At 41.8% G+C, this 12,509-nt stretch overlaps 1 long non-coding RNA gene across 1 annotated transcript; it reads left to right on the top strand.

The window, feature by feature from the left end:
• The first annotated feature begins 5,308 nt into the window (after positions 1 to 5,308).
• On the top strand, positions 5,309 to 7,446 carry LOC115578021 (uncharacterized). Its single transcript, XR_003983337.1, has 3 exons — positions 5,309 to 5,346; positions 5,988 to 6,347; positions 6,438 to 7,446. It is a non-coding gene; the product is annotated as an uncharacterized LOC115578021 (long non-coding RNA).
• Positions 7,447 to 12,509: the final 5,063 nt, after the last annotated feature.

The raw sequence follows: 12,509 nt of genomic DNA on the forward strand, positions 1-12,509 counted from the left end.
CGCAGCATAAGGCCCGCTCCAGAAAAAAGTAAACAAGCATGTGGAATACCTACAATCTTTGTATCAAGATGGATCTTCCAAATGATGTTTTTTTCACAGATAAGCCAGATAATGTGTTTCCTTGCTATTTCCATTAAATGATTGCGTTTGCTGTAATGTTACTGTGCAATACTCACGTGAAGTTGCAGGAATGTTTTCCCTTCGGCGAATGAAAATCCTGAATCCATGATCAGTGTTGCTTGCATCATGGTTGAGATCTACCTGGTGCTTGTTAAAATCATTGTGCCGACATTATTAAGTAGGCTCAAAGTTTCTCGTTGCACCTTCTCCAAACCTGGCGCTAACGTTACCTCCATTGTGGTGTGTGCTGAGAGACGGCACAGTGCAGCACGGAATAGCGGATTAGCACGGCGCATCACCTGCATCAACTGGTAACAGTATATCTGGATGATTTGTATGTAGGAGACCGCTTGCAAAGTTTCTTTGACGGAGACAATTATAGTTGCCAAGCAACCAAGATAACAGCTGCAAGGCATAGCGTAACATGCTTCAAAGTCTCTTTAGGTGGCCAACTGTGGTTAATCTAGGGACATGGGCAGGGTAGGGTAAGGAGTTTAAAGAAGTGGGAGGGAGGGAATGGAGGGGACTGAGATTGAGGGGAGAAGATAGAAATGTTGGGAGGGTGGAGGTGTAAACAATGGGTGGAGGGGAGGATTGTGATGGAGACGGGAGGGAGTGGGAAGATGCAGAGGTTGGAGGCACAGACCTTTTGGATTGTTCTAGTATTTGTGTTATGTGATTTTACTTTATATGGTTGGTTGTTAAAATATTTTTTGTTAAATTATTGTCAATTATTGTTTTAAAAATTATACTTTTATTGTGTTCATTAAAAGTGTATTTTCCTAAAGCTTGAAACACCTCATATGTAAGCTAGACAGACATTACCCTGCTCATTACTGTGCACAAATGTACTGTTATGTACTGAAACCTAAAGAGCCCCTCTGGTGCCGGCAGACACATAGAAACCTCCTGGCAGGGTGCACTTTGCGCTTTGCTTTTGCAAGCGGGCTAACACTCACCTCTACTGCTACAACTCCATCCTAGGAGAAACACTGTGCATCTATTGCATGTTAACAAGTTATGTAACATGACTGTCATGTTTCTTCTGGTGAGGAATATGTCAAACATGGCACCAGTCTGCCCTCAGTGTCACAGCTGGAGTTCTGGGTATTATCAGCAAGTCACCTGAAAGATTTACATTCTATGACCTCATACGTAATATTATCCTTATTCATATTCTGATATATGAGCATTTTGTTGTTACACAATAGTTAATGGTCATAGTAATCAGTGTCAGTTGCAGCAGTTAGAGTACAGTGTGTTTGTGTGTGTCTCATGTTTTATTATCAAAATGCCAATTTAACATCAACAGTAGTGGTTACCAGCGGGCTCCAGCAGGGGGAGCATACAGCTGTCATAATAAGGGTTAATAGTAACCTGTGCTTTAGGAGAATGTGTATGATAATAAAAATAATATATATAGAATTCATAGTTATGATATAGAATTGGAGGCTGTTGAATACAGCAATTATAATGCAATGCTTGTTTAATCAGTCCTTCAATTAACAGCTGAACCACCTAGATAGATCTAAATCACCACTGAGGCCCATCAGCTCATCTTATCTTGTAAACACTCCAGAGGGACGTCCACATTTGACTTGTGTGTCCAACAGTTTCATCCTAGAGGTGTGAGGTCAGGTCTGGTGTCAGGATGAAGTGACTGAGGGGTAATTTATCTTTTTTTAATTTACTGCCGCTGCACAAACTCAGAAATCGAACACAGGTAACATTACTTGGTTTCAAGGCTCATTTCTGTTCGGCAGTTCAAAGTCTATATGAATGAACGTCACATAAATACCATCCAACGACATCAGCTTACAAATACAATACAAACATATTATCAGATATATGTAATCTCAGCATGACCACTAAACAGTGAACTTGACCTTTTACATGTGTAGCAAACAAGAATTAGTGTCCTCTCACACACAGCTCATCTGGATAATGTAAAAACAGTCCAGAGTAGCAGAGCATGTGTGAACACTGCTGCATGGATCAGATCCACAGTTCGTGTGAACGTTGGTCTGCCTGGAAACGGTGACACCACATGTAAATACGTTGGCTAGCTAGCTAACGTTAGCTACAAACTGACGATGCTAACATGTTAGCGTTGGGTTAATACACACGACAACAACATAAGGAGCTAACGTTAGCTACGCTGACTACATAACGCAGAGTAATAAAACATTTCCCAACCAAAACAAAGCAGCTCATTACCTGTCCTACAGAGAAACATCTAACATGTCTTCAGGACTTCGACTCCATCAGTCGCCATCTTTCAACAGTTACTCCAACATTGACTCTGGTTTCAGCTCTTGAGCCTCCAACGTCTTTTTGTCTGTAGCTTCTCCAGCTCGTCTTTCTTTTCTTGCTCTGTTTGTCAGTACAAGCTGCTGTAGCTACAGCTGCTAATGAAAAGTGTGTCTGTACTTTCTCTCTCATTCTGGTCCGTTAAAGCGAAACTCTCGCCAAAAAGCAACCAAGGCTTTATTTGAGATTGAATATGAGTCAAACCTTCGTGTAAAAGCATAATTACGAAGAAAGAGGCACTTTTAAGATTTACCGTAGTTTCGGTTTTGGGCACGTTAATTTTGAACGGGAGTGCATGGGGCATGACACGCTAGCATCAAAATCGCTATTTTTGGAACACTAAGAAGGCTCGACACAACATTGCTTGTAGCATCACCAGGGTCTCTACACATGAACAAGAGCATTGAGAACATTGTTTGTGTACACAGAGTTTATGAAAAAGAAGGTTTTTGAACTACTCACATTAGCTGCTGCATCTCCTGCGCGTCGCCTTAACGCCAGACAAAAAGTGTCGATCCCTGAGTGTGACCTGACAGGCTTGTTGAGGAGCGGTTCAACATTACTCCCCTGACTCTGGTGATGCTACGAGCAAAGTTTCATGTTGTGTCGAGCCTTCTTAGTGTTCTAAAAAATAGCAATTCTGATGCTAGCGTGTCATGCCCCATGCACTCCCGTTCAAAATTAACGTGCCCAAAACCAAAACTACGGTAAATCTTCAAAGTGCCTCTTTCATCGTAATTATGCTTTTACACGAAGGTTTGACTCATATTCAATCCCAAATAAAGCCTTGGTTGCTTTTTGGCGAGAGTTTCACTTTAACGGCTGCCGCAGTGCGGTGAAGACACTCCAGTCACGCACAGTGAGTGATGGGCGGAGTCAGCGCAGGGTGGGCGGGTCAGTACAGGATGATTGACAGGTCGTCTGTCCATACAACATCTTCGGGCCCTAAATTTGATTGGATGAAGTCATTACAGACCTGTTGCTGTCAGAGAACATGGATTGTTTTTCTCCATATTATCTTATATTCTGATGGCTGTCTGGATTTTATACAGATATAATAAAAATGCTTCTGAACAGAATTACCAACTCCAGCTTTCAGTAGATGTAGTTTCCCTCCAGTTAAAGAGTCAAACAGCTGAGTATCTTTCACAGGAGGCAGGTTTGTGTAGCTGGTATGAGGCCGTCCACTGGAGCTGACTGGGAGCAAACAGGATAAACAGGTCATGATGTAATCAATAACAATGTAATGGAAGATAAAGGATCTCTGCTTGTCTCTGTTGTTGTTCCTGCAGACATCTAACATGAGAGTAAAATGAAGCCTCCTCAGCTGCAGTCATGTATTAATGTCAGCAGGTGGCTCCAGTGGTTACCAACCTGTGACAACATGTGGATCAGGTGCTGCTGCTGCAGAGAAGATCAGATACATCATCAGCTGTGAGCTTCATTTTGATTTACTCTCAGTCTGTGCAGGAAGATCAGTGAAACATAAAAAGTGTGTTGCTCTTGGTTTCTTCACCTTAATGACAGCTGACAATATCCTGGATTTTATTAAAGAGTCTTATAAAACATGACATGTATTGTTTGTAGGCCTGTAGTTGATTTTCCAACACATCGCTTTGTGTTTCCAGTTTGACACAAAGTCTCTCTGAGTCTTCTTGAGAAAACATGAACTGAAGACACACTAAAACACACAGACTAAAGTTATTTATGATCCAGATGAGTTCAGACAACACAACGAAGCCAACGCAGCGTAGTCGTTTGAAATGTGATTTATTTGACTCACAGTCACTGAATTCATGTCACAAAAATAAAAAGAGACAAAAAGAGAGTCGACTGAGACAAGTTGGCCACAGCCTGACATTGATTGGCTTACGTCATAATCACTCAACAAGGAGAGCCAGCCAGAACTACATAAGGCAGAGTAATAAAACATTTCCCAACCATAACAAAGCTGCTCATTACCTGTCCAACATAGAAACATCTAACATGGCGTCCGTCTAATGTGCATAGTTTGTACTTCATGTCACACAAGCTCATCAGTGGTTCACAGACATAAACATATACATTTTAAACACTTAAAGATCAAGTCATTACTAAAACAGCAAAAAAACAGAATGGTCAAAGATGGTTGTTGATATTTAAGAATGTGTTCCACCTTAAAAGATTCCTGCAGTCTGTGTAAAGTGTGTTTCCCCAGTTTATAACTAGTTAACATCAATCATTCATGATTTTTTGGAACAACTACTAAAGTAAATGTTTACAATGTTGTTGACACTTGACAGTGTCCCTTTAAGATGCAGTGACAGTTTGACCTTAATTAAACTCTGCAGCTCCTCAGTACACAAGAAGACTTCCTGTTTGAGTGACAGCTGTCACTATCACTGCTAATATCTGTGCTATTCATATCCACATGTTAGTGACAGTATATCTGCCACAGGGTTCATTCACAGTGTTCTTTTGTTACAACTGATAGTGAAAGTAAACTCAACTGACTCTAAACGTACTAAAGGACTCAGTGAACTGGTCATTGTTGGGTGAAATGTGTGTGAACGACCAGCAGAGAGCGCTGCAGGTCAGCCGTCACACACTGAGGAGGTTTTTGATTATCATAAAGATTAGAAAGTGGAAACCCTTCTTTCTCTGCACGTTAAGTTGAAACAAACAGCTGCTGATGTGCTTTTAATGAGTCACTGTCAAAACTGTCCAGACTGTGTCTAGTCAGGAAGTCCTTGTGTGTGATGATGAGGATGATGAAGACAGAGGAGTGTTTAGAAGACTAAAGACAGACTGTAGATGTTGGTTGTGGTACATGTGAGAACTGAACTGTGATCACATGAGTCTTCACCTCTGTCTCCTCTCACAGGGAGAAGATGATCTGCAGGATCCTGCTGCTCATCAGCCTCAACTGTGTCTGTGGTCAGTTTACAGCTTCACTTTCTGACACTGTGATTCAATGAAGCAGTTAAAGTGGCCCACATGTGAGCAAACAGCTGATGTTGATGAGTCTCTGCAGCTCTGAGACGTCACTAAACTGTCCAGACAAACATGGCCTGCCCTCTTCCAGGTCAGCATGGTGGACAGGAGGTCGTCTGGCTCGGGCTCTACTTGGTGATGCCTCGTCCTGCTCGGTCGTCTCCTGGTTCCACTGACTTTACATAACTTGTATCAGATTTTCTGTTGATGTAACTTGTAAACTCTGAATTGTTGCTCTTTTCTGTACATGCAACATCTATTGCATGTCTGTCTGTCCTGGAAGAGGGATCCCTCCTCTGTGGCTCTTCCTGAGGTTTCTTCCATTGTTTTTTTTTTTACCCTGTTAAAAGGTTTTTTTTCCATCAACATGTGAAGTTTTTTCCTCACTTGAATCGAGGGTCTAAGGACAGAGGATGTTGTTCACTGTACAGATTGTAAAGCCCATTGAGGCAATGTGATTGTGATTTTGGGCTAAATAAATAAAAATGATTTGATTTGATTTGATGGAGATGGAGTTTAAAGGCTGCCATGTTAAAGCTGTCAGTGTGTCTGCTCCTCACTTTCCCTCTCTGTCTCCTCAACAGGAACATTTGTAGTGAATGTGACACAGACCTCCTATCAGGCAGAGGAGAACCACAACATCACACTGGAATGGACGTTCACAACCACAGCTGACACTTCCCCCGACTCACTTTATATCTACTGTGAGATGAAAACTGATCACACAGTCTCAGTCCTGTTTGATCTATATGGAGGTGTTGAGGTCCCAGAGTCTCGGGATCAACAGTTTGTAGGACGATTCCAGTGGGACAAAGACGTCCTCGGAGACGGACGACTCAGACTTCATGTGTCCAGACTCAGGACTGAGGATTCGGGCCGGTATCGCTGTAAAGTGTGGAGGAATAACATTTTGAACTCCAGCGAATGTCAGCTCAACGTCTCTTGTAAGTTGGTTGAGTAGAAGTCAGTAGAACTTTATTAATAGGTTGATTCAGCAGCTTTTTTAGCTGTTCTGTTGTTTGGTCTCTTTACAGCAGCGAGGGATCGGTCCAAACCTGAGAGATTCAACACAGACACACCTCAGAGACTGAATACAGCAAGTCTAGGAAGGATCGGCCTCTACTGTGGACTGACGACAGCAGTGGTCGTTGTGTTGGTAATTTGTTACTTTTTTATTATTCACAGTCAGTGTGATAAACAAAATCTCTGCTCAGACACTGGTGGAGTATTTGAGGAAATAGTTTGATGAACAAAACTTAATGAAACAGTTTTATACGATGGACAGATCTGAACAGAGCAGCAGACTTTGAGACAATCAGGGAACCAGGGAGGAGAGGAGAGAGTTCCAGGATGGGATTCATGCTGATCAAGCTCTGTTTTAAGGCTGCTCCAGGCTAATAGTCCATAAAGGAAATGGACAAATGGGGCTCAGGCTGGTTAAACAACGTTAAATCTGGGACTACTGTGTGCCCACAGAGACCTGTCTCCACCACAACATCCTGGATCAGGTTATTGAACTGGACAGGTGGACCGAGTCGGATGGAGAGTTGTGTTGGTTGTTTTTTACCTGATGAGTCCAGTGGAGGATTTAGGAAATGTTCCAGCTCGGCAGGATCAGAGGAAACAGTTTGATCAACTCTGTAGATGAGCCTATGTTTTGTGATGGATGCTGATGAAGGTTCTCAGTCATCCAGGTCCTGGTCAACCCTGCAACTCCCCTCCAGTTAGTCTGAACTGAGGAACCGTCTTGGATGAAAGGCGGAGCGTCTTCAAGAAGCTTAAAAAAGTCTGGTTGTCTACGATACAGCACTTTGTGTGACACCATGGACACAGAAAAGACTTGTGAGGTAATTAAACTATATCAGGGCCAGCAGGTAACCATAGCAACAACTGTGATGCTGTTAACACACATTACAAAAAAAACCAGCTACAAACTGTAAAAGTTGCTGATGGTTAAAACACATCCTGCCTTTACGTTCTTCAGTGTCCAGAGTCAGAGGACACAACAATGATGGAGCTGACGGAGGAAACATTGTTCTTCACCTTCATGTTGTTCATTATTCTGACAGGACGTCTCATCAAACTCTGTCTGTCTCTGATCTGAAATCTGCGCTGTGTCACTTTATTGAAATACTGCTGAGAAGCATGACTACGATGTATACGCAACATTTATAGTGTATTTTTATCTATAATGTTCATTTAAATAATAACATTTTATATTTTTATAAACCATGTGCCCCGTGGTCATCCTTCTTCTCACCTCAGTCCTTTCACTGACTTTAGCCTCTCTACTCTGGACATCAAAGGACATTATGACCAAACTAAGTCCTTTATCAAGTTCTTCGGAGGTTTTTAACATAAAGGTCAGCAGAGGGCGCTTTAAAGTTATTAATTAGGTGGATTTAGTTTCCCACAATTTAAAGTTTCAAACAGCTGTCAGGCTTCCTACTAAAAATAAGAAATTACATTAAGAATAAGTCATTATAACACATCCAGTCAACATAAGAGCATTACATCACATCATAAACTCACTAACATTTCATTGTGTTCATGTGTATTGTTGTATGATTATACTGTGTAGGCCTGTACATCCTGTATGTGAGCTTCATACTCTCTAAACTGGATTTAATATAAATGAGCCCAGAACTTTCATATGGTGTCGAGTTTATATAATAATATTTGAAATTTCTACATTAAATGTCTAAAATGAATTTTTTCATATACTTTGTTGAGTTTTGTGACAATATTATCTTAAATGTTCCAAACAATGTTCAAACCCCCTAAAATGGTTTCATTTAATCTCCTGACTTTTATTTTGAAACTACCTCTGGTGCCAGTTTAGCAAAAACATAAAGAAATGTAAATGAGATATAAAACAGTTCCACAGTATGAAGCATCATATTGAGACATGAAGATAACTGACATGCAGGAGAACATTTGTCTGAACGGGCTCGACTCTAATTGACATGATGAAGAGTGAGTAGTGACACAAAGAGGAAGAGACTTTTCAAATTAAAGCAACTCCAGTTATATTCGTTTTGTTCCCTCTAAATCTATGAGGAACACTGCTGACACTGAGCTTATTAATAGAACAAGTTTATTGATGCAGAAAATGGTCAAACACCTTTAAAAAACATTTATATATATAAAACATGAAATATAGAGAATATCAAGCATTTTAAAATGACATAAGAAGCTTGTCTGTTAACAGGATATTTTTTACATAAAATACATTAAATGTTCTAAATGTTTAACTCTTTTTAATCAGAAGCTACAAAAGAAGCTGACTTTAAAGTGGCACTATCACCTCGTACCGAGTGTCCACACATAATATTTGTTCTCTGCAACAACAAACAGCAACAAAGGTGTCAGAACATACTGGACATAAACAACAAAACATTTAATGATTATATGTGATGATCTTAACTCTTTATACCAAATACAACAGAAGATTAAAACCATATGATAGTTATTTTAAATGAGCTGCTGTTAGATTAACTTCACAAAATGTTGTGTGTTATTTGTTCAGCACAGCTGCACACAGTGATCACAGAGAAGCTGTCGAAATACAGATGGAGTTTTTCATGTTGTCATCTGTTCTGTTGATTTAGTTGATACAGATTTCTTTATTGAGCTGAAAGAAACAGAAAGTCAACAAAAAGATTCAGGATGACGTCACGATCAACATGTTTGATCACATTTCTCTCTCTCCCCTACCACACTCTCCCAATAAAGAACTCCCTCTATCTGTTTTTCTCTATCTGTCTTACAGGATTGATCAGTGAATCATTGACAGTTAACAGTCTTATTCTTGTATTTCTGACAGCTCCTTGGTGAGTAAAAGGTATAAACTGTACCATGTTCAGCTTCTTGACGGCCTCTGATTGTGTCATAGAGACAACCATCGCCTACAGAGAAATGTAAATCAAGACAAGCTGAGTGTTTATTGGCTCAAAAAAGATTGAGACTGTGTAACAATTCTATTCTGAAAATGATAAAATCATCTTGACAGTTTGAGTTAAAAGTTAATTCTGGTATTTCTTAACCCACCTCTAGTCGTATGTCTTGTTCACCAACTGAGAAGTGTTTTTGGAACGGCTGATCCTCCTCGAAACAACTACAAGACAGCTTTCCTTTGTCACACTTCTCCTGATTGCATTCTTGTATATGTGTTTATCAAATTCTGTACCAGTGATGAAGTTGCTTTTCTATCTTTTAGGGAGCGAAGCTTGATTTATTGATGTTCTGGTTCGTGTTGTGGAATTTCAGGAGATATGAAGAAAACTCAGAGACACTGATGACTTACGTTGCAGCAGTTTATACAAACATGATCATGAAGGAACAACATAACAGCACAACTATCAAACAAGCTATCCTCATGTTGTATTGGCTGTTGCCAATGAGGAGGCTGGTGATGGTTGTTGTCCAGAAAACTGCAGATCACATCCACACTTAAGAAGTCTCAGAAAAGAGCACATATAGACCTGATGTGGTCAAACGAGCTGTGTCTGCCAGACAGTGGAGGCTTTGTGCTCACAGGCAGTACAGAAAAGTCCGAGCTGGATTCAGACTCTGAAAGAGACAGTGACCGTGGTGGGAGACCTCTGGATGTCTGGACAAGGTGACTGGTCCGTCTGGGACCAGCAGACTGACATCAAGAATAAGGGTGCTAACCCCCTACCACTGCTGAGGTGTGTGTGGCAGATGCTGACTTCAAAAAAGAAAGTGGTCAAGAGGGATGGAAGACTGTGTGAAACTCGGAGGAGAGGTGTCCCCTTGTCAGAGGAGAGCATTTCTGCAGTCTTTGTCTTACCTAGCTCTGGGTTGTGTTGAGTTATCTAATGCTTCAATCACCAAACTCTAGCGTCATCCACAGGCTCTCAGGCTATGCCAACGTGTATCTCCCATACTACCTCTGCATATTTTTGGCATTTCCTGCATGGTGAGGTTTCTCGGTCTACAGTGCATGGTGACGCTATAGCATGCGGTTTCATGGAGGCTGTGTAGGAACAACGACTTGGGTTCCTCCTCCAGCCCTGGTGAATTACATCCCTGAAAATATGCAGCCCACAGGCACCTAATGTATTCTTTGGGAGATTCATGCTTCTCTTGTATGGTGGCTAAGGCAGAAAGGGTGGCAGAGGCAGGGTTGTTGTATACCGAGGACTCATCCCACAGAGCATGACAAGTGCTGGGAGTGTCTCCATGAGGACATGGATGCTCCTGGTTGTCGACTTCCAGACCAGCTTAAGTTTCTCACATTTTGAGGTGTGAGGAAGATCAAAGAGACGGTCAACAATGTTTGACTCAGGGCTGGCTGACTCTTGGGTGGGGCACCTGTGTCCAACAAGCGGGCCCTTGGTGGTGCTGGATGGCCGGTCAACCGGTTGGGGGCAACACCACTGGGAGCAGTTGTGAACCCTGAGTTGACTGAGGTGGCCTGCTTGTGTGAGGTTTGGAGTTCAACAATCTGTGTCATCTTTCCCGACCTGGATGTCGCAGTTATCACGCTGCACAGCTTGGTAGCTGTTCTGCAGCTGGGTAAGTCATTTTGGTTCACTGACCATTGCAGCTTGGCTTTGCACTGTGTGAATAGCGCTACCTGACCAAGCACATCGGGTAGGGTGTGTTGCAGCTTTCCGGCTAGGTTGCTGACATAGCTCATTAGCTCCTGTATTTTCCCATCACGGGTGGTAATGTCATAGCTATTAAGGTGGCCTCTCTCCTTTATGAAGAGGCAAAGAAGACCAGCGATTGCATTCTACAGGGCTGCGTCGTCTGACTCATAAGGAGCTCCGGTTCCTGTCACACTGGGGTCTCTGTCTACTTATTTTACTGAAGTAGCGGCGACAGCCAGTGGGTTCAATATCTTATGTAAGTGGCTGTTATGTTGCCAATGCACAGGTGAGAGGCTTTACCTGTGACTTACCATCCGACATGTTAGTAGGTGTTATGCTAATTACTCTCAGGCAACCTATCCTGTCAGAATGTTAAGGTGGTTGCTACACCACTGGAGATGTAATAGCTAAGATGTGTTAGTGACCTCAGAATCTAAATAGCATGCAAGCTATGTAAGGTTAAAAGGAAAACTAACCAATATTACACTACAACAATCTACAAACCACAATTAAAGATTTAGCAAGTAGTGAGTACTTCATCTGCAATACGTCTGGTTTAAGATGTCCTCACACGGGGAACCATTGTTGGTAGATAGCTAGATAGCTAGATAGCTAGATAGATAGATAGATAGAATTACTTTAATGATCCCAGACTGGGAAATTATTTTGTTACAGCAGCAGTGGGTCCGCAAATAAAACACTTCGTACATAACATAAATAGAATCCAATATATACATAGTGTATATATACAGTGCACAGAGTGCTATAAACAATAAACAGTAATAATATATACAACAAAACAAAATATGCAAAATATACTATAACAATAATAATACATACAACAAAACAGTGGAGAGACTAGAGTTCTCTGTCAGGCAGAGGTGAGAGAGTTGTTGTATAAAGTGATGGCTTGTGGCAGGAAAGATTTCCTGTATCTATTGCTACGACAGCGAAGCTGAAGCAGCCTTCCGGAGAAGGTGCTCCGCTGTCTGACCAGTGTGAGTTGGAGAGGGTGGAGAGGATTATCCATGATGGATAATAGTTTTTTTCAGTGTCCTCCTCTCCACCACAGCCTCCAGAGTGTCCTGTTTGCAGCCAATCACAGAGCCAGCCTTCCTGATCAGTTTGTTGAGTCTGTTGGTGTCGCTGGCTCCGATGCTGCTTCCCCAACAAACCACAGCAAAGAAAAGTACACTGGCCACCACAGACTGATAAAAGATCTCCAACATCTTGCTGCACACGTTGAAGGATCTCAGCTTCCTCAGGAAGTAAAGTCTGCTCATCCCCTTCTTGTACACAGCTTCAGTGTTAGATCTCCAGTCCAGTCTGTGGTTGATGGTAACACCCAGGTACTTGTAATCCTCCACCGCCTCCACATCCCTTCCCAGAATGCACAGAGGTTGGAAAGCCATCTTCCTCTTCTTCCTGAAATCTATCACCATCTCTCTGGTCTTGCTGATGTTCAGCCGCAGGTAATTCTGTCCAGTC

The sequence above is a fragment of the Sparus aurata genome, unplaced genomic scaffold (assembly GCF_900880675.1).
Source record: "Sparus aurata unplaced genomic scaffold, fSpaAur1.1, whole genome shotgun sequence".
In the NCBI taxonomy this organism is placed as follows: domain Eukaryota; kingdom Metazoa; phylum Chordata; class Actinopteri; order Spariformes; family Sparidae; genus Sparus; species Sparus aurata.